The following is an 18406-nucleotide window of genomic DNA, read 5'->3' on the forward strand; positions in this document are numbered from 1 at the left end:
TGCAGAACACATCACATGACCTTGAATCATCAAATTTAAAAATGTAATCTTTTGACATTTTCGTTCTCAGACTTGTAGACCAAAGTCAGTTAATAGTAGGTAACAATGTACAACAATAGTAAAATGCAGCAAATAATAAACGTTAACATTACATACAAAAATTCTGACAATCTAAAACAATTTATTTTTATAACTGAAAAATTACTTACATACAGAGAGATCTTGGTGATGTCATGATAGCTCAGGTAAGTCTTCACTGTGGCCTGGATGACTGACCTAAACCTCATACAAACAGAAGCTCTCACTGTGCTATATTTAATGTTTTTCCCATATAAGAACATGCTGTTTATAACTTTAACAGTCATAATATCACTATGAAACAAGATTGCAGTGACCACTGTAGTTTAACTGCCCAATAAGTGTCTGCCAGAGATATTGTTTTCCTTTTGGAAGCACTGTTAATGTCCATCTCTGGTAATACATTTTATAGGTTTTAAAAGGTTCTGCTTGCCAAAAATATTTGCTTACATGCCTTCATAAATTGCAAAAAAATAAAAGAAAAAATTATTATTATTATTAAAAATATGTGTATTATATGCAAACATTATATGCAAACATGACTTTATTTTGACTTTGAAGAGGAAGTAATATGGTCAGTAAATGCTCAAAAACAGACACAGAAATAAAGATCAGTATGGTGTATGGTGTGATTTAGCAATTTGAATTGATATCCAAGAGATAAATGCATTTGAAAAATACATTCTGTATTACCTATACTAAAAATAAAAGTTTGAATCATCAACTTTGCTCTCACTCCTGAAACTCAATCCCAGTGACAGCTGACTACTTCTCCACATCCAAACCAAGTTACTCCTCTTTGCCAAGTTATATTCATTTTATGGATGCTGCATTGAAATAAGATATGTTAAACATTAAAAACAAACAAGTTCACATATGACAACCTGCATGAACAAGAACAGTTTGACCCACACAAAGCATGGATTGTAAAACTTTTTACAATTAAAGTGTACATACTTTACATATCTTAATAACAAATTTAATCTTGCAAACCAAAATAAAAAATGACAACTTGAATTCTATTTTCCACCAAGTACATTACCATACACCTAATAGAATTACATGACCAAATCAAGCTGGTGGTTCTGCTGACTGTTCAGTAACTACACTATATAAATGACAGCCTCTGATTCACTGATTCACAGTGGCCCATTGAAAGTGGGTAAGATATGCTTTTCATTTTAGAGGATGGTTTATGTATGTCTATATTTGAAATCATATATTAGCATATATACTCTAACATATGTAGATAAAACACCATGAAATACTTTTACATGAATTTTTTTGTTTGTTAATGATGGTTGTTGTTGTTGTTGTTTTTTCAGAATCCTGAACTTCCTGAACATCAAATATTTTTCTTCGAACATTGTACGAGGTAAGGTGCTAATAATATACGATTAAATGCTTTTCACTCAACAAATGATACTGACAATACAGTGTAGTCTTTCTGGAATGTTCTCTACTGGGTTTTAGTAAAGGAACAAATATTTTAATACGCAACTTATTATATGTTAAAGAGAAGTTTAAAATGTTTTAAGTTAAAAAGTAAACCAAAAGTTTGTTGGTCCACAGTGAACTGCCATCATGGGAGATGGTGAAATGGAGTGTTTCGGCCCGGCGGCCATTTACCTCCGGAAGACAGAAAGAGAGAGAATTGAGGCTCAGAACACCCCCTTTGATGCCAAAACGGCGTTCTTTGTGGCAGAGCCAGAACAGATGTACCTGAAGGGTACTCTTACTGGCAGAGAGGGCGGCAAAGCTACTGTCAAAACTCTGTGTGGGAAAGTAAGTATCATATGCTACTGTGATTGAGTCTGTAGAAGTTAAAACAAATACAGTGAAATGTTTGTACAAAACGTGTACAAAAACGTTCATCCTTTTTGATTACGGATTAATGTTCATTACAGACAATCACGGTAAAAGAAGAGGACATCCACCCCATGAATCCTCCCAAGTTTGACAAAATCGAGGACATGGCCATGATGACCCACCTCAATGAGCCTTGTGTGCTGTACAACCTCAAAGAGCGTTACGCAGCATGGATGATCTACGTAAGTCTAAGTAAATTGTGTTTTATTTCTAGGATGAGACGGCAGCATTGTAAACCTGGACTATCTCTGTTTCAGACCTACTCTGGCTTGTTCTGCGTCACTGTCAATCCCTACAAGTGGCTGCCGTGTACTGCACGCAAATTGTCGTGGCTGGATACAGAGGGAAAAAGAGGATTGAAGCCCCACCTCACATCTTCTCCATCTCTGACAACGCCTACCAGTTCATGCTCAGTGGTAAGTAGAGTCTGAAAAGGTGTCAAAAACAAAATGCACTTTACTTTCTATAAATTGATGTTGTGAGTTAGATCAATAAACTAAATAAAACAGTATGTATGGCATTTGTTAATTGTACAAAAAACAAATAATTGTTAACATAGTTTGTATAAAAGCATGGTTTGTAAAATGTTCTAAAGAATATAAGTACATAGTCCTAAAACATATGACTATGCCATTTCTATAAAATGAATATAAGATGAAGATTTATGGACAATGTAAAAGAAAATGATGAGGTAAAAGAAAAAAAAGAAGCATCCTATAGGAAACCAGAAAAAGAGAACAGAAAAGAACTGCAGCTTGAATTCTATTTTCCACAAGGGCAGAATAAAATTCCCATAGATCAATTAGATATGTGACCAAATCAAGCTGGATAGTTCCTTTGACTGTTCAGTAACTACACTAAATAAATTGAAGCCACTGATTGTAGCACAGTTGCCCATTGAAGTCGGGTAAGATGCCACTCATCTGCAGTCTCAGAAGACGGTCTATTTTTATCTATATTTGAAATAATATATTAGCATGACAATATGCTATTTATTTTTATATTAGTGTCAATAAATGTGAAAGCCTATTTTGGTGATACAATTACATTCCATTATTTATTTTCAGATCGTGAGAACCAGTCTGTCCTGATTACGTGAGTAAAAATTGTTCTAGTGGAATATCCTAAAGCTTTTTAATTACATAAATTAAATGAAAATTTATAACTAAATGCTGATCTCGTATCAATCTCTAGTGGAGAATCTGGTGCAGGAAAGACTGTGAACACAAAACGTGTCATTCAGTACTTTGCAACTGTTGGTGCGATGTCTGGAGGAAAGAAGGCAGAGCCGGTCCCTGGAAAAATGCAGGTTAGTGAATACCTATTCTAGACAGTGTTATTGATTACAGTATTTATGTTTCACCTCATACCTACTATCTATACTATATGCCCTACAAATATATCTAGGGATCACTGGAGGACCAAATTGTGGCAGCCAACCCTCTGCTGGAGGCTTATGGTAATGCCAAGACTGTGAGGAACGACAACTCCTCTCGTTTTGTAAGTTACACTTATAAATGATTAAAGCATTGTAAAACTTTGAAAGTGTGACTGAACAGTTGAGTTTTTGTACATGATTTCAATCTCTATAGGGTAAATTCATCAGGATTCATTTTGGCACCACTGGAAAACTTGCCTCAGCTGATATTGAAACTTGTGAGTCAACACTGTTTAAAGCCTAAGATATATATTTGGATACTAAGTAAAATTAATCAATTAAATGTAATGTCTTTTTTTTCACCCGTTTTTTATAGATCTGCTGGAAAAGTCTAGAGTGACATTCCAGCTGTCTGCTGAGAGGAGTTACCACATCTTCTACCAGCTCATGACTGGACACAAGCCAGAGCTGATCGGTGAGAAATTTTCAGAAATTTTCGGTGTTTCAGTTATTTCTTTGTTTGAGAACACTGTTATCATGCAGCACATCAACTCTTTACAGAGGCCCTGCTCATCACCACCAACCCTTATGACTATCCAATGATCAGCCAGGGTGAGATCACTGTGAAGAGCATCAATGATGTGGAGGAGTTCATTGCCACAGATGTATGTGGACAACTCAGTTTTTATTAGTAGTAGTGGTATTTTTAGATTTCATGTTGCGTATCTGACATGAAATTAAAAATAACTCTTGTATGAATACTGCAAGACATGCAATATGAAATGCATATTAATGCATTGTGTGTTTTATTTAAAAACAGACTGCCATTGATATTCTGGGCTTCACTGCTGATGAGAAAATCAGCATCTACAAGCTGACAGGTGCTGTGATGCATCATGGGAACATGAAGTTCAAACAGAAGCAGAGAGAGGAGCAGGCTGAACCTGACGGCACTGAGGGTAGGGTTTATTGTTAACATAAATCAGCATGCAAACATTGACTTCATTAGTGAAAATACCGCAAAGAACTGTTCCTCCTCAGTGGCTGATAAAATCGCCTACCTCATGGGCCTCAACTCTGCTGACATGCTGAAAGCTCTGTGCTACCCCAGAGTGAAGGTCGGAAACGAGATGGTGACCAAAGGCCAGACAGTACCACAGGTGATCACTTACCTTCTCAATAGATGAATGATGTGCCCAATAGACATTCATAAAAGAAATTCACCAAGGAAAATCTAATATCAGTTACACTTTCTCAGGTGAACAACGCAGTTTCGGCTCTCTGCAAGTCTGTCTATGAGAAAATGTTCTTGTGGATGGTCGTCCGTATCAATGAGATGTTGGACACCAAGCAGGCCAGACAGTTCTTCATTGGTGTGCTGGACATCGCTGGATTTGAGATCTTTGATGTGAGCAGCAGTCATTTATGTCTGTAAGAATTAAACACATAAAAGATGACAGTCAGCTTTAAGAACTGCCTCAATTTAATCATCAGTTCAACAGCTTGGAGCAGCTTTGCATCAACTTCACAAATGAGAAACTGCAACAGTTCTTCAACCACCACATGTTTGTTCTGGAGCAAGAGGAGTACAAGAAAGAAGGTATTGATTGGGAGTTCATTGACTTTGGTATGGACTTGGCCGCCTGCATTGAGCTCATTGAGAAGGTAAGAGTATATTCAGTAAATTTGATTTACTATTCGCATTGTGACTGGGTGTGAGGGTGAACATTTCTTCAACAGCCAATGGGCATCTTCTCCATCCTTGAAGAGGAGTGTATGTTCCCCAAGGCAACAGACACAAGCTTCAAAAACAAGCTTCATGATCAGCATCTGGGCAAAACTGCGGCTTTCCAGAAGCCCAAGCCTGCCAAAGGTAAAGCAGAGGCTCACTTCTCTCTGGTGCACTACGCCGGGACTGTGGACTACAACATTGTTGGCTGGTTGGACAAGAACAAGGATCCACTGAATGACTCTGTTGTTCAACTCTACCAGAAGTCATCACTCAAAGTGCTGGCCTTCCTGTATGCCGCGCATGGAGGTGCTGAAGGTATAAATATCTACATTTCCCTGGTACTCCTAATTTTTACATTTAAATTACATGCAATCCAAACTAAGAGACACCTACTAATTAAAAAAGGAAAGGTAATATTTATCTGAATTACCAAACACTGTGATCACAAAATTCACCAAATATGCTACATCTATACAAGATAATTTCAGAGCAGTTGTATCAATCTATTGAACAGCTTAATGTAAAGCAACATAAAGTCAATAAAAATGTATTTATTTAACCTAAAACAGCTGAAGGAGGTGGTGGGAAGAAAGGCAAAAAAAAAAGGTGGCTCCTTCCAGACTGTGTCTGCACTTTTTAGGGTAATCATGATTCTTTCTTTTTAAATGAAAGATGTGAACATCTCCATCAAAAACTGAACTAGTCTCATAAACATTTCCACAGGAGAACTTGGGTAAGCTGATGACTAACCTGAGGAGCACTCACCCTCACTTTGTGCGCTGCTTGATTCCTAATGAATCCAAGACTCCAGGTAACTTATTTCCTTCAACCCTAAAATTGATTTTTTTTTAGTTTTGCAATATTTTCTGAAACATTAAAAACATTGGCGTTGCAGGTCTGATGGAAAACTTCCTGGTCATCCATCAGCTCAGGTGTAATGGCGTGCTGGAGGGTATCAGAATCTGTAGGAAGGGCTTCCCCAGCAGAATCCTCTACGGTGACTTCAAGCAGAGGTTAATGCCTAATTGCACATGATGCACCACCCTATCTTCACCATTGTAAGAATACATTTTAGTAGTTTTACAACATCTTGACTCTCCTGTGAATGTCATCTAGGTACAAAGTATTAAATGCTAGCGTCATCCCTGAGGGACAGTTCATTGACAACAAAAAGGCTTCAGAGAAACTCTTGGGCTCTATTGATGTTGACCACACACAATACAAGTTTGGACACACCAAGGTGAGCTTCTTGGATAATATAATACATGGTATATTCCAAAACAAATCTTAATGCCAAACTGCACAATCACTAGAAATAAACAAAGATCAGCACACTGCCACTACTGCTTTCAAAAATAATAATTTTGAAAAAAAAACCAAAAAAACATTTCAACCCTAAGGTCAAGGTCAGCAAAGACAGGCAGGTGAAAACTATCTGGACCTGAAACTAGTCTTCAGTTTTCTGAAGACCTTGTTTATATCCTCTACACAGACCTTGAGTGCAGATTGAATGATGGGGTAGGCAGGAAGGTGGATGCAGGGTGGTAGGTAAATGTGTGAAGTGAAGATCAGAGTAGTGAAACACATTCAGATGGCCAGTTGATTCTCCACCCACATCAGTGGGTGGTACCTTGTACTTGTTGATGTCATTGGCTGAATATGTTTTTTCCCAGCTTTTCAGAGTAGCTTTCTGATCCCCTTTGTTAGTGTGATTCAAGGTTTATGAGGAGTGCGTATAAATTATATTGAGAAAACACTAACTCCAACTAACTAATACCAACTTTCATTTGTTTAGAAATGAGACTGCCACCTCATAACTCTAGGCAGGAAAAAACATTTATATTGATGAGGATTACTTGGCTCTTTCAACACTGTGCTACTTCCAATGTTCAAAACCTTCTAGGTGTTCTTTAAAGCTGGTCTGTTGGGTACTCTTGAGGAGATGAGAGATGAAAAACTAGCATCGCTGGTTACCATGACTCAGGCTTTGTGCCGTGGATATGTAATGAGGAAGGAGTTTGTCAAAATGATGGAGAGGAGGTACGGTACAATCAATTTACAAAACTATTAGGAAACCAATCATTCAGCAACAAAGAGTGATAATGACTGATTTACTAATTACAATTTACACAGAGAATCAATTTATTCCATTCAATACAACATCCGCTCATTCATGAATGTCAAACACTGGCCATGGATGAAGCTCTACTTTAAGATCAAGCCTCTTCTGAAGAGTGCAGAGACTGAGAAAGAAATGGCAGCCATGAAGGAGAACTATGAGAAAATGAAGGAGGATCTTGCAAAAGCATTAGCTAAAAAGAAGGAGCTTGAGGAGAAAATGGTGTCACTTCTTCAGGAGAAAAATGACCTTCAGCTGCAAGTCACGGCTGTGAGTATTTCATGTCTTACTGCTCCTAATATGGATCCTACAGCTATGAACAGAAGTCTTTAACTATATCCATGTCAATGAACAGGAATCTAAAAACCTCTCTGATGCTGAGGAGAGATGTGAAGGTCTGATCAAAAGCAAGATCCAGCTCGAGGCCAAACTCAAAGAGACAAATGAGAGACTGGAGGATGAAGAGGAAATCAATGCTGAACTGACTGCCAAGAAAAGGAAACTGGAGGATGAATGCTCTGAACTGAAGAAAGACATTGATGACCTGGAGCTTACCTTGGCCAAAGTGGAGAAAGAGAAACATGCAACAGAAAATAAGGTCAATACTCTCTTCACATCTGTTTCACACTACAATGATTCCAACTATGAATTAATCCAATAAAACACAAGAATGAAACCAATAAACCCTCTTTCCATTTAGGTGAAAAACCTGACTGAGGAGATGGCCTCTCAGGATGAGAGCATTGCTAAACTTACCAAAGAGAAGAAAGCCCTCCAAGAGTCACATCAACAGACTCTTGATGACCTTCAGGCAGAGGAAGACAAAGTCAACACTCTGACTAAATCTAAGACCAAGCTTGAGCAGCAAGTGGATGATGTTAGATGTTTGGCATGAGAATAAGTTAATCAATGGGAATTTATGAGAAATTAATATGGTTGCTAACTACCAGATTGTAATACTCTGGATTCTGTAAAAACAGCTTGAGGGCTCATTGGAGCAAGAGAAGAAGCTCCGTATGGACCTTGAGAGAGCCAAGAGGAAGCTTGAGGGTGATTTGAAACTGGCCCAGGAGTCCATAATGGACCTGGAGAATGATAAACAGCAATCAGATGAAAAGATCAAAAAGTGAGAAGATATCAATCATTATACAATTAAACATTTGAAAAAAGTATTTTGTACATTTTAAAAACCCCACTTCTAAAACAGGAAGGACTTTGAGATAAGTCAGCTTCTCAGCAAGATTGAGGATGAACAGTCTTTGGGAGCACAGCTTCAGAAGAAAATCAAAGAACTTCAGGTAATGCTAAATGAAATTTTTATTATGTAAAAAATATGCATAGAAAATGCACATTACAAATATCACAAAAGTTTTTTTCCTCAATTAGGCCCGTATAGAGGAACTGGAAGAGGAAATTGAAGCAGAGAGAGCTGCTCGTGCTAAAGTGGAGAAGCAGAGAGCTGATCTCTCCAGGGAACTTGAAGAGATCAGCGAGAGGCTCGAGGAAGCTGGTGGTGCCACTGCTGCCCAGATTGAGATGAACAAGAAGCGTGAAGCTGAATTCCAGAAGTTGCGTCGTGATCTGGAAGAGTCCACCTTGCAGCATGAAGCTACAGCTGCAGCTCTCAGAAAGAAGCAAGCAGACAGTGTGGCTGAACTCGGAGAACAGATCGACAACCTCCAGCGGGTCAAGCAGAAGCTGGAGAAGGAGAAGAGTGAATACAAGATGGAGATTGATGACTTGACAAGCAACATGGAGGCTGTGGCTAAGGCAAAGGTAATGTCACTACAAGATAAATAAATTTTAAAATATCTATACAAACACCTGTATATAATCCTGTACCTTTTAAGGCAAATTTAGAGAAGATGTGTCATACCCTGGAAGACCAACTGAGTGAAATAAAGACAAAGAGTGATGAAAATGTTCGTCAGTTGAATGATATGAATGCACAACGTGCAAGACTTCAGACTGAAAATGGTAAGGCATTGTGATTAAGGTATACATGTAAAAATGTTTAAAAAAGGTATGAAAAAGATTTGTGTTTTTACATTCTATATTAATATTTCTAATGTGCTTCAAGGTGAATTTAGCCGCCAACTAGAAGAGAAAGAAGCACTGGTTTCACAGTTAACTAGAGGAAAACAAGCTTATACTCAGCAAATTGAAGAACTCAAGAGACACGTTGAGGAAGAAGTCAAGGTACAGTTATACAAAATAATCAGTTAATTAATTTAGAAAACAAAGCTTTTATAAACGTAATGATTGTAAACATTGGACTGTTTGAAAGCAAAAATATGCTGTCTTACAGGCCAAGAACGCTCTGGCCCATGCGGTTCAATCTGCCCGCCATGACTGTGATCTGCTCAGAGAGCAGTATGAGGAGGAGCAGGAGGCCAAAGCTGAACTCCAGCGAGGAATGTCTAAGGCCAACAGTGAGGTGGCTCAGTGGAGATCCAAATATGAGACTGATGCCATCCAACGGACTGAGGAGCTTGAGGAAGCCAAGTATATACAAAAGAACAACAATGTTTTCAGCATCCTACATTTAATAATCACAAATATTTGTAAGATCATCATTCTAAACCATTTTCTACAGAAAAAAGCTTGTCCAGCGCCTACAAGATGCTGAAGAATCCATTGAAGCGGTGAACTCCAAATGTGCTTCTCTGGAAAAAACCAAACAGAGACTGCAGGGTGAAGTAGAGGACCTCATGATTGATGTGGAGAGGGCAAATGCATTGGCTGCCAACCTTGACAAGAAGCAGAGAAACTTTGACAAGGTAGGAAAAATGTGGATAATATTTACATCTAAACCTTGATCCATGTAATTTAATCCATTAACAATATCTACCACATTCAGGTCCTAGCAGAGTGGAAACAGAAGTATGAGGAAGGCCAGGCTGAACTAGAAGGTGCTCAGAAAGAAGCTCGTTCTCTCAGCACTGAGCTTTTCAAAATGAAAAACTCCTATGAAGAAGCTCTTGACCACCTTGAGACACTGAAGAGGGAGAACAAGAATCTGCAACGTAAATTACTAATTTATTTGTACAGCAAAGATGTAAGAAAACAAAATGTAAAAGAACAGGTTACAATTCTGCTTTTTGAACCCCTTTAGAGGAGATTTCTGACCTCACTGAGCAGCTTGGAGAGACTGGAAAGAGCATTCATGAATTAGAGAAAGCCAAGAAGACTGTGGAGTCTGAGAAATCAGAGATCCAGACTGCACTCGAAGAAGCTGAGGTGCTATTCCTTTGCTAAAATAGGAGCACTACTAAAATATGAGCTACTTATTGTATTTTTGATTATTCAGAAATATATGTATTAAATAATTTAAAATCTAATTCAAAGTTAATATATATTTTTTAGGGCACCCTGGAGCATGAAGAGTCCAAGATTCTTCGTGTGCAGCTGGAGCTGAACCAGGTGAAGAGTGAGATTGACAGGAAACTTGCTGAGAAGGACGAGGAGATGGAACAGATCAAAAGGAACAGCCAAAGAGTGATCGATTCCATGCAGAGCACTCTGGACTCTGAGGTCAGGAGCAGAAACGATGCCCTGAGAGTCAAAAAGAAGATGGAAGGAGATCTGAATGAAATGGAGATCCAGTTAAGTCATGCCAACCGCCAGGCTGCTGAAGCCCAGAAACAACTCAGGAACATTCAAGGCCAACTTAAGGTACCTTTCTGTAGAATGAGTAACTGCAAAACATCTAAAATGTTTGAAAATATAAATAAGATACATGAATTAAACAATCATGGTATACAACTAACAAAGTAAGATCATTACCACAGGATGCCCAACTGCACCTTGATGAAGCTGTCAGAGGACAGGAGGACATGAAGGAGCAGGTGGCCATGGTGGAGCGCAGGAATAACCTGATGCAAGCAGAGATCGAGGAGCTGAGAGCTGCACTGGAGCAGACAGAGAGAGGCCGCAAAGTGGCAGAGCAGGAGCTGGTTGATGCCAGCGAGCGTGTGGGACTGCTCCACTCACAAGTAAAGAAACAATATTAATACTAGGAGCAAATTTTGATTAAATAAAACAAGCTTCTAGTTGGATGAACACAAACTACCTGCTTACCTTCCACAGAACACAAGTCTTATAAACAACAAGAAGAAGCTTGAGGCTGATCTGGTCCAGGTTCAAGGTGAGGTGGATGATGCAGTCCAGGAGTCCAGAAATGCAGAAGAGAAGGCCAAGAAGGCCATCACTGATGTAGGTGTTTACATTTTGTTTCTCTATTCCAAGGTTCCTCAAATCTTACCCTGGAGGTCTAATGCATTGCAGAGTTCCAACCCTGATAAAACTCACCTACCTGTGATTTTTTTACTGATCCTGAAGACACTAATTAGCATGCTCAGTTGTGTTTGATTAGGCTTAAAGCAAAACTCTGCAGGAAAATGTATCTCGAGGTCCAGATTTGAGGATCACTGCTCTATTCTAATTTAAGCAGTTATTTGACTTTGTTTATCTGCATGTGGTAACAAAGGGAACCTTCATGGAAGGCATTTCTGTCTATATTAGCTAATTCATTTCAACTGTCTTGTATTTTAGGCTGCCATGATGGCTGAGGAGCTGAAGAAGGAGCAGGACACCAGCGCTCACCTGGAGAGGATGAAGAAGAACCTGGAGGTGACTGTCAAAGACCTGCAGCACCGTTTGGATGATGCTGAGAGTCTGGCCATGAAGGGTGGAAAGAAACAACTCCAGAAACTGGAGTCCAGGGTAAATTACAAGCTGAATGTAGTCTTAGATGAACTGGCTATATTAGAGTATTTACAGTTGACAACATGTCCCTCTACTGAAGGTGCGTGAGCTGGAGACAGAAGTTGAAGCTGAACAGAGACGTGGTGCAGAAGCTGTGAAAGGAGTGCGCAAATATGAAAGGAGAGTGAAGGAGCTCACCTACCAGGTAAAACTACACTTGATTTAGAAATGTACATTTAATTACAATATACATATTTTAAGACCAACAACAATACTTACATCCAAAGACTGAGGAAGACAAGAAGAATGTGACCCGACTGCAGGATCTGGTAGACAAGCTGCAGCTGAAAGTGAAGGCCTACAAGCGCCAAGCTGAAGAAGCTGTAAGTTTAATGCCAGATGTCCCCCGTAGCACATGTACATCTTGAATATGTGTGTTTGACATCTGCAAGACATGTTTTACGGTGTTTGCATCATCTGCAATATGTCTATAGAAAGTCAGAATATGTGTAAAACTGACATCTGTCAGATGTTTATAGACAGCAGATGCTTTCCAGATCAAGACATTTTAACAGAAATCTTGCAGATGTTTATGTGCTATCTGGGTCTTGAGGTTTAGGCATTTTCTATTGAACATATTCAGTGTCTGGAGTGCAATGCTCTGAAAGGGGTTGGATATCTTGTGTCATCCTTACAGGAGGAGCAGGCCAACACTCACCTGTCCAGGTACAGGAAGGTGCAGCACGAGATGGAGGAGGCTCAGGAGCGTGCTGACATCGCTGAGTCCCAGGTCAACAAGCTGAGAGCCAAGAGCCGTGATGCTGGGAAGGTAACAAAGGCATAGATTAGTTGTAAATCAAAATAGTAAAAGCTTGATGACGTCAAAGGTTTATATGTAACATGTTCAAATATTTTTTAACTAAATTATTTTCAAAAATGTTTAGAGTAAAAATGAAGAATGAAGAGAAGACATCACACCTACATGCAAGCATACAATATGACTTGTGTTGAGTTTTCATGTGTCCAATAAAATGAAATAAAATTTCTCTGCTGTCGTCTTTTTTGTTTTAAACAATATGAACAACTTTCATATGTATCCATTCAACTGTGCCTTGCTATCACTAATTTTACTTTTGATTTTCCAACTTATACCTAGTTAGCATCACTAGTACAGTTGCAGCTAATCTTGTAGTGTTTCCTCTAGGATTTTTTCCAGCTGTGGTAGCAGAACTATGACCATGCTCCCTCCGCAACCAAGAATCACGTGCACTGAGAACTGAAAAAAGAAAATAACAAATAAATTAATAACAATCAATAGCACATATATAGTTCTTACCATTCTAATTAATTTTTTTTAATTTTATTAAAAGTATATAATCTAAGATGAATTAAACGTTCTCATTAAAACAATGTTACAAGAAGTATACTAAGACAAAAAATACCATGTAATTAGGATTATTAAAAATGATTTGTACTGTAGAGGTGGCACAGAACACTGGCACAGAAAGTGGCTTATAGGGACATTTTCAGACATTTAATGAGGCTCAGATGTGGCATGAGTGCAATTAAAGTAATACATTCATGTTAGGAAATATTAAATGATTGAAATAACTGCATTGAAGCTTGGCATTGTTTCTAAGGTGTTTTTGTAATATGGTTATTTGTTAATCCAATATATGTGCTAAATAAAAACCTTGGATTATTTTGGATATTTTCTATGACTTTGTGGATATGCTCTTCCCTTTTAAAGCCTGTTTGTAGTTGGACATACCGTCTTTCCACTGAATTCTAAAAACGCTGAAATGAGTTTTAATCCATTTATCAAGATTACAAGTTTCTTTTTGAGTACATTTTTCTCCAAACCTTTTTCAAAGTAATGTAATAATGAAGATGTCCCAATGTTGCATGTCATTTTGTCTAGACACAGTAGTCCAGATAAATCTGGTAGGTTATTTGTGAATATGACGATACTGCAGAGCCGTGTAGTTAATATTTAGCATGCACAAGGAGATGGTCATAAACATCATCACTTTGAGGTATATGTCAGTAAGATCATAAACAATAAGTGGGCCAAAAAGTGACGTTTTTCTTGACTCCAAAACAGTTTATTAGGTCAGTAAACAAGTCCTAATGCATTATCTGTATTATTGATGTGAATGTTAAAATCTTTTCAATATTAGCCAACAGGTCTGAAAGGAAATCTGCAAATTCTTTCAAAAGAATCTGTAAACAGCCTTATCAGTTTATACACAGTAGCCAGAGCAAAAGATAGGAAAGAATTATTTTGCGTATCTGACAGTGTAACATTAAGCATAAATATTTTTTCAGCATAATATGAATTAATTTAAACCTGCATCTTGTTTAGTGGGTAACATTGAGAATATCGCTATATACTGTTGCAACACAGCCACCTCGACCAGTCCGACGGGGTTCCTGCTTATAACAGTTGTGGTGGAGTAGACTTAATCAGACCAATATAGTCATTCAATTTTTGAAACTATTATCTAGGATCATTTAATTTACAATAACTGCTTTGGGTGCAAGAAAAAAGTCTACTGAACCTTTCGTGTCTTCATTAATAGGTCGGAAGCGGTCCTGACAAAATGATCATCAATTGCTGTTGCTGTGCTACATACCGATGAGGATCCCGAAGTCCCTGTTCAGAACAGCGCCAATGCTCTCGTCACCCTTCAGGATTGGAGGTACCTGTGCAGAAACATGAACGCCACGGAAACCATAAATGGCATAAATGGTGATAAATGGCAGTGAATGTTCAAACTAGGGGCATCCTGGGATTTTATTATAGGGTGAATGCTCTACAGTAAAAAAGACAGGCAACGGTAACCTAATGTAATGTTTTTTTTCCTCTTCCCAAACACCTTCATCTTCACATTTTTTAGTCAAAAGAGTCCTCCTTCCCTCCCATCAGTTTAGATTTCTTATAAGCAAAAATGCATTGCATTATCGCCCCAATTTTCTACAGCTTATCTCCTTTTTCTACCTTCAAAACTTGGAAACAATCTACTTAGTGTTGTTAGTTAGGCAGACAGTTTGTCATTTTCCACTTAACTTGAAGCAGAATTTCCATTCATCTCAGATCTCTGTCATTAACAAAGCATCTTCATTACAGCCACAGAATGACTGTTGACAGGATATTTTGCCATAATTCTCTGAAATCCCTCCAGTCCCTGTCTGTCTGTCTGCTCTGCAACTTTTATAGTCTATCAGTAGTGCTTGCTTTAGTTGCTTGTATTCTGATTTGATTATTTTACTTGAAGGTATTTCACTGCATACTGGTTCAACAATGCAAAATTAACTCAACATGTTAATTCATGCACTTAGACTAGATGCGGCATGGTTGCAGACTATACCATATTCACAATTCACAAATGATAATCAAATAATCTACTGCGATCTGAACCATGTGGCCAAAAATTTTTCCTGTAAATGTAAATCAAGACAATTTGGAGCAAATCATAAATTCTTCATTACTTGATTTTATAGGCACATAGTACATTAAAAATCAGTGTACTTACAGAAAGATATTGATGGATTGACGAGAGCTTGGGTAAGCCTTCACTGTGACCTGGATGTGTAATATAACCCTTAAAAAAAGGAAAGTATATAACATGGCCACATCTGGTCTCCCATACTCGGGATCTGTGCTCTGCATTTCACCCATCTAAGTACATATGCACAGCAGTGAATAGTGAACAAACACACTCAGGGAGTCCCACCTCAGTCATGGTATAGAGGGTGGAACACAGCGCTGGTTATTTACTTCCCCAACTATAATCTCTTCTGGTACCGAGACCAAAACCGGTGACCTTTGGGTTAAATGTCCGACTCTCTAAGCATTTGTTCACAACTTCCCCCCAATGTAAACAGAAGCTCTCACTGTGCTATATTTAATGTTTTCTCCATATAAGAACATGCTGTATATAACTTTGAGTCATAATATCACTATGAAACAAGATTAGTATTGCAGTGATCACTAAGGTTTAATTGCCCAATAAATAATCTGCCAGATATTTTCCATTTGCAAATCTCTGCTCACATGCCTGAGATTTAACTAAATGTTACATACATGCAGATCTTCGTGATTCGGTGAATGTTTTAAACTAATATTTGTGAACAGATGACATTATATGCAAATACTGCTACGTGACTTTTTGACATGGAAAAGTGTGTCCAAAAACAAATGCTGAAACACACAGGAAAGGTCATGATTGTGTATGATATCAGGTGATCAAGTGGTTGCCAAAAAAGTTGTATGTAACCTTTTTTAAAAGCTTTAAGTCAACAGCTTTTTTTGGTGCTACTGTCTCTCCTGAAACTGAAAACCAGTGACAGCTGACTGCTTCTCCACATCCAAACCAAGTTACTCATCTGTGCCAAGTTCTGTTCTTTTTTTGAATACTACACTGGAATAAGACTTGTGACATCAAATTAAGCACTATAAATAAGCAAACTCACATAAGATTACCTAGATTTAAACAACAGTACAGCCTACACAAAGCACGGATAGTAAAACCATTTAAACAATGCAAGTACATAATCCAAAATAGATTTTAGGTAATAACTATAAAACAAATAGAACTGAATGGCCAAATTAAGCTGGTTAGTTCTGCTGAATGTTCAGTAACTAAACTATATAAATGTCAGTCTCTGATTGCAGCCCATTGAAGGTGGGTAAGATATGTGTGCAGATTGTGTATATTACTGAAACTGTATTTTACCATATGTAGTCTGATCGATGTAGAAAAAAAAAAATATATATTTTATTTACCGTTATTGATTTCTAAATCATAAACAGAACCACTGTTATTTCTCTCGGGGCTTCATAAAAGGTCAAGTGCTAATATACCATTCACAGTTTTTCATGTGCACCTCAACCTCTGCAAACTTAAAGTGTAGAAAACTAAAGGCTAATTTTTATGATTTAAATGCTGTATTAATACATGCGCAGTTAGTTGACTATTTTACTACTTAACCAGAATTTTTTTACTTGAGGCAGTCCAATTAAAAATACTTTTCAAACACTTACTTTAAGTGCAAGTTATTTTCAAACCCTGTCAACATTCCACAATTTAATTTCAGATTTTTTATTCATATAAATTTAATAAAGACTAAACGATTGTCAATCTCTAGTGGAGAATCTGGTGCAGGAAAGACTGTGAACACAAAGCGTGTCATTCAGTACTTTGCAACTGTTGGTGCGATGTCTGGAGGAAAGAAGGCAGAGCCGGTCCCTGGAAAAATGCAGGTTAGTGAATACCTATTCTAGACAGTGTTATTGATTACAGTATTTATGTTTCACCTCATACCTACTATCTATACTATATGCCCTACAAATATATCTAGGGATCACTGGAGGACCAAATTGTGGCAGCCAACCCTCTGCTGGAGGCTTATGGTAATGCCAAGACTGTGAGGAACGACAACTCCTCTCGTTTTGTAAGTTACACTTATAAATGATTAAAGCATTGTACAACTTTGGTCACATTTTCAAAGTTACCAAACAGTTGTACATGATTTTGATCTCTGTAGGGTAAATTTATCAGGATTCATAACCACTGGAAAACTCAGGTAAGATCTACAGGATAGCGTGTTTCAGTTATTTCTTTGTTTGAGAACACTGTTATCATGCAGCACATCAACTCTTTACAGAGGCCCTGCTCATCACCACCAACCCTTATGACTATCCAATGATCAGCCAGGGTGAGATCACTGTGAAGAGCATCAATGATGTGGAGGAGTTCATTGCCACAGATGTATGTGGACAACTCAGTTTTTATTAGTAGTAGTGGTATTTTTAGATTACAAGTTACGTATCTGACATGAAATTAAAAATAACTCTTGTATAAATACTGCATGACATGCAATATAAAATGCATTTTAATGCATTATCAGTTATATATTAACTTTTTAAAGGTAAAAACCTAGTGGGTGTTGCTGTCACTCCAGAAACTGAATCCCAACGACAGCTGACTGCTTCTCCACATCTAAACCAAGTTACTCCTCTATGCCAAGTTCTGTGTGTGTTAAGGATACTACATAAGACATGATACATCTAATTAAACAAGAAACCCTGAATTAAAACAGGAGTACAACCTACATAACGCATGGATTGAAAACTTTAATGTACAAAAAAAGTAAATTCTACAAAATTCTATGATGCTATTTCTTTTACATGAAAACATGTCAACATTGTGAATTAGTGTGTAAAGACTGTTATTTAGTTGAAGTAAAAGATAATAACAACTAAAAACCTTGCATGTTACAAGAAAACACCAGAATACATGAATGGTAACTTGTAGTCTTTCATTTCTGCTCTAGGGCAGAGATACATTCCCATAAACTGAATAGAATTACATGACCAAATCAAGCAGGACAGTTCTGCTGACTGTTCAGTAACAACACTATATAAATGACAGCCTCTGATTCTAGCACAGTGGCCCGTCAAAGATTGGTAAGCTATTTGTATTTCAGAAGACTGAAATTATTTCTAAAATGACATATT

At 37.8% G+C, this 18406-nt stretch overlaps 1 protein-coding gene, 2 long non-coding RNA genes and 1 pseudogene across 4 annotated transcripts in view; 3 read left to right on the plus strand and 1 right to left on the minus strand.

Annotated features, from left to right (window-relative positions):
* Positions 1–275: 275 nt before the first annotated feature.
* On the plus strand, positions 276–12929 carry LOC122327905 (annotated as a pseudogene).
* LOC122328031 lies at positions 12563–16456 on the minus strand. 2 transcript variants are annotated; one of them, XR_006247743.1, is made up of 5 exons: positions 15621–16456; positions 15420–15469; positions 14520–14589; positions 13036–13159; positions 12563–12704 (listed from the first exon to the last, which is right to left on the minus strand). It is a non-coding gene; the product is annotated as an uncharacterized LOC122328031 (long non-coding RNA). The 2 variants fall into 2 exon arrangements; XR_006247742.1 differs by having other exon boundaries at positions 15420–16433.
* Positions 16457–17100: 644 nt separating this feature from the next.
* Positions 17101–17456, plus strand: LOC122328052. The gene is made up of 3 exons (XR_006247767.1): positions 17101–17149; positions 17248–17340; positions 17434–17456. It is a non-coding gene; the product is annotated as an uncharacterized LOC122328052 (long non-coding RNA).
* An 857-nt stretch (positions 17457–18313) lies between these two features.
* The window catches only part of LOC122327906 (myosin heavy chain, fast skeletal muscle), a 41018-nt gene continuing 40925 nt past the window's right edge, over positions 18314–18406 (plus strand). Inside the window, exon 1 of the mRNA XM_043223576.1 lies at positions 18314–18355. The gene's annotated coding sequence lies outside the window, so the exon portion shown is untranslated. The remainder of the gene's footprint in view (positions 18356–18406) is intronic.

The sequence above is a fragment of the Puntigrus tetrazona genome, chromosome 22 (genome assembly GCF_018831695.1).
Source record: "Puntigrus tetrazona isolate hp1 chromosome 22, ASM1883169v1, whole genome shotgun sequence".
NCBI classification, from domain to species: domain Eukaryota; kingdom Metazoa; phylum Chordata; class Actinopteri; order Cypriniformes; family Cyprinidae; genus Puntigrus; species Puntigrus tetrazona.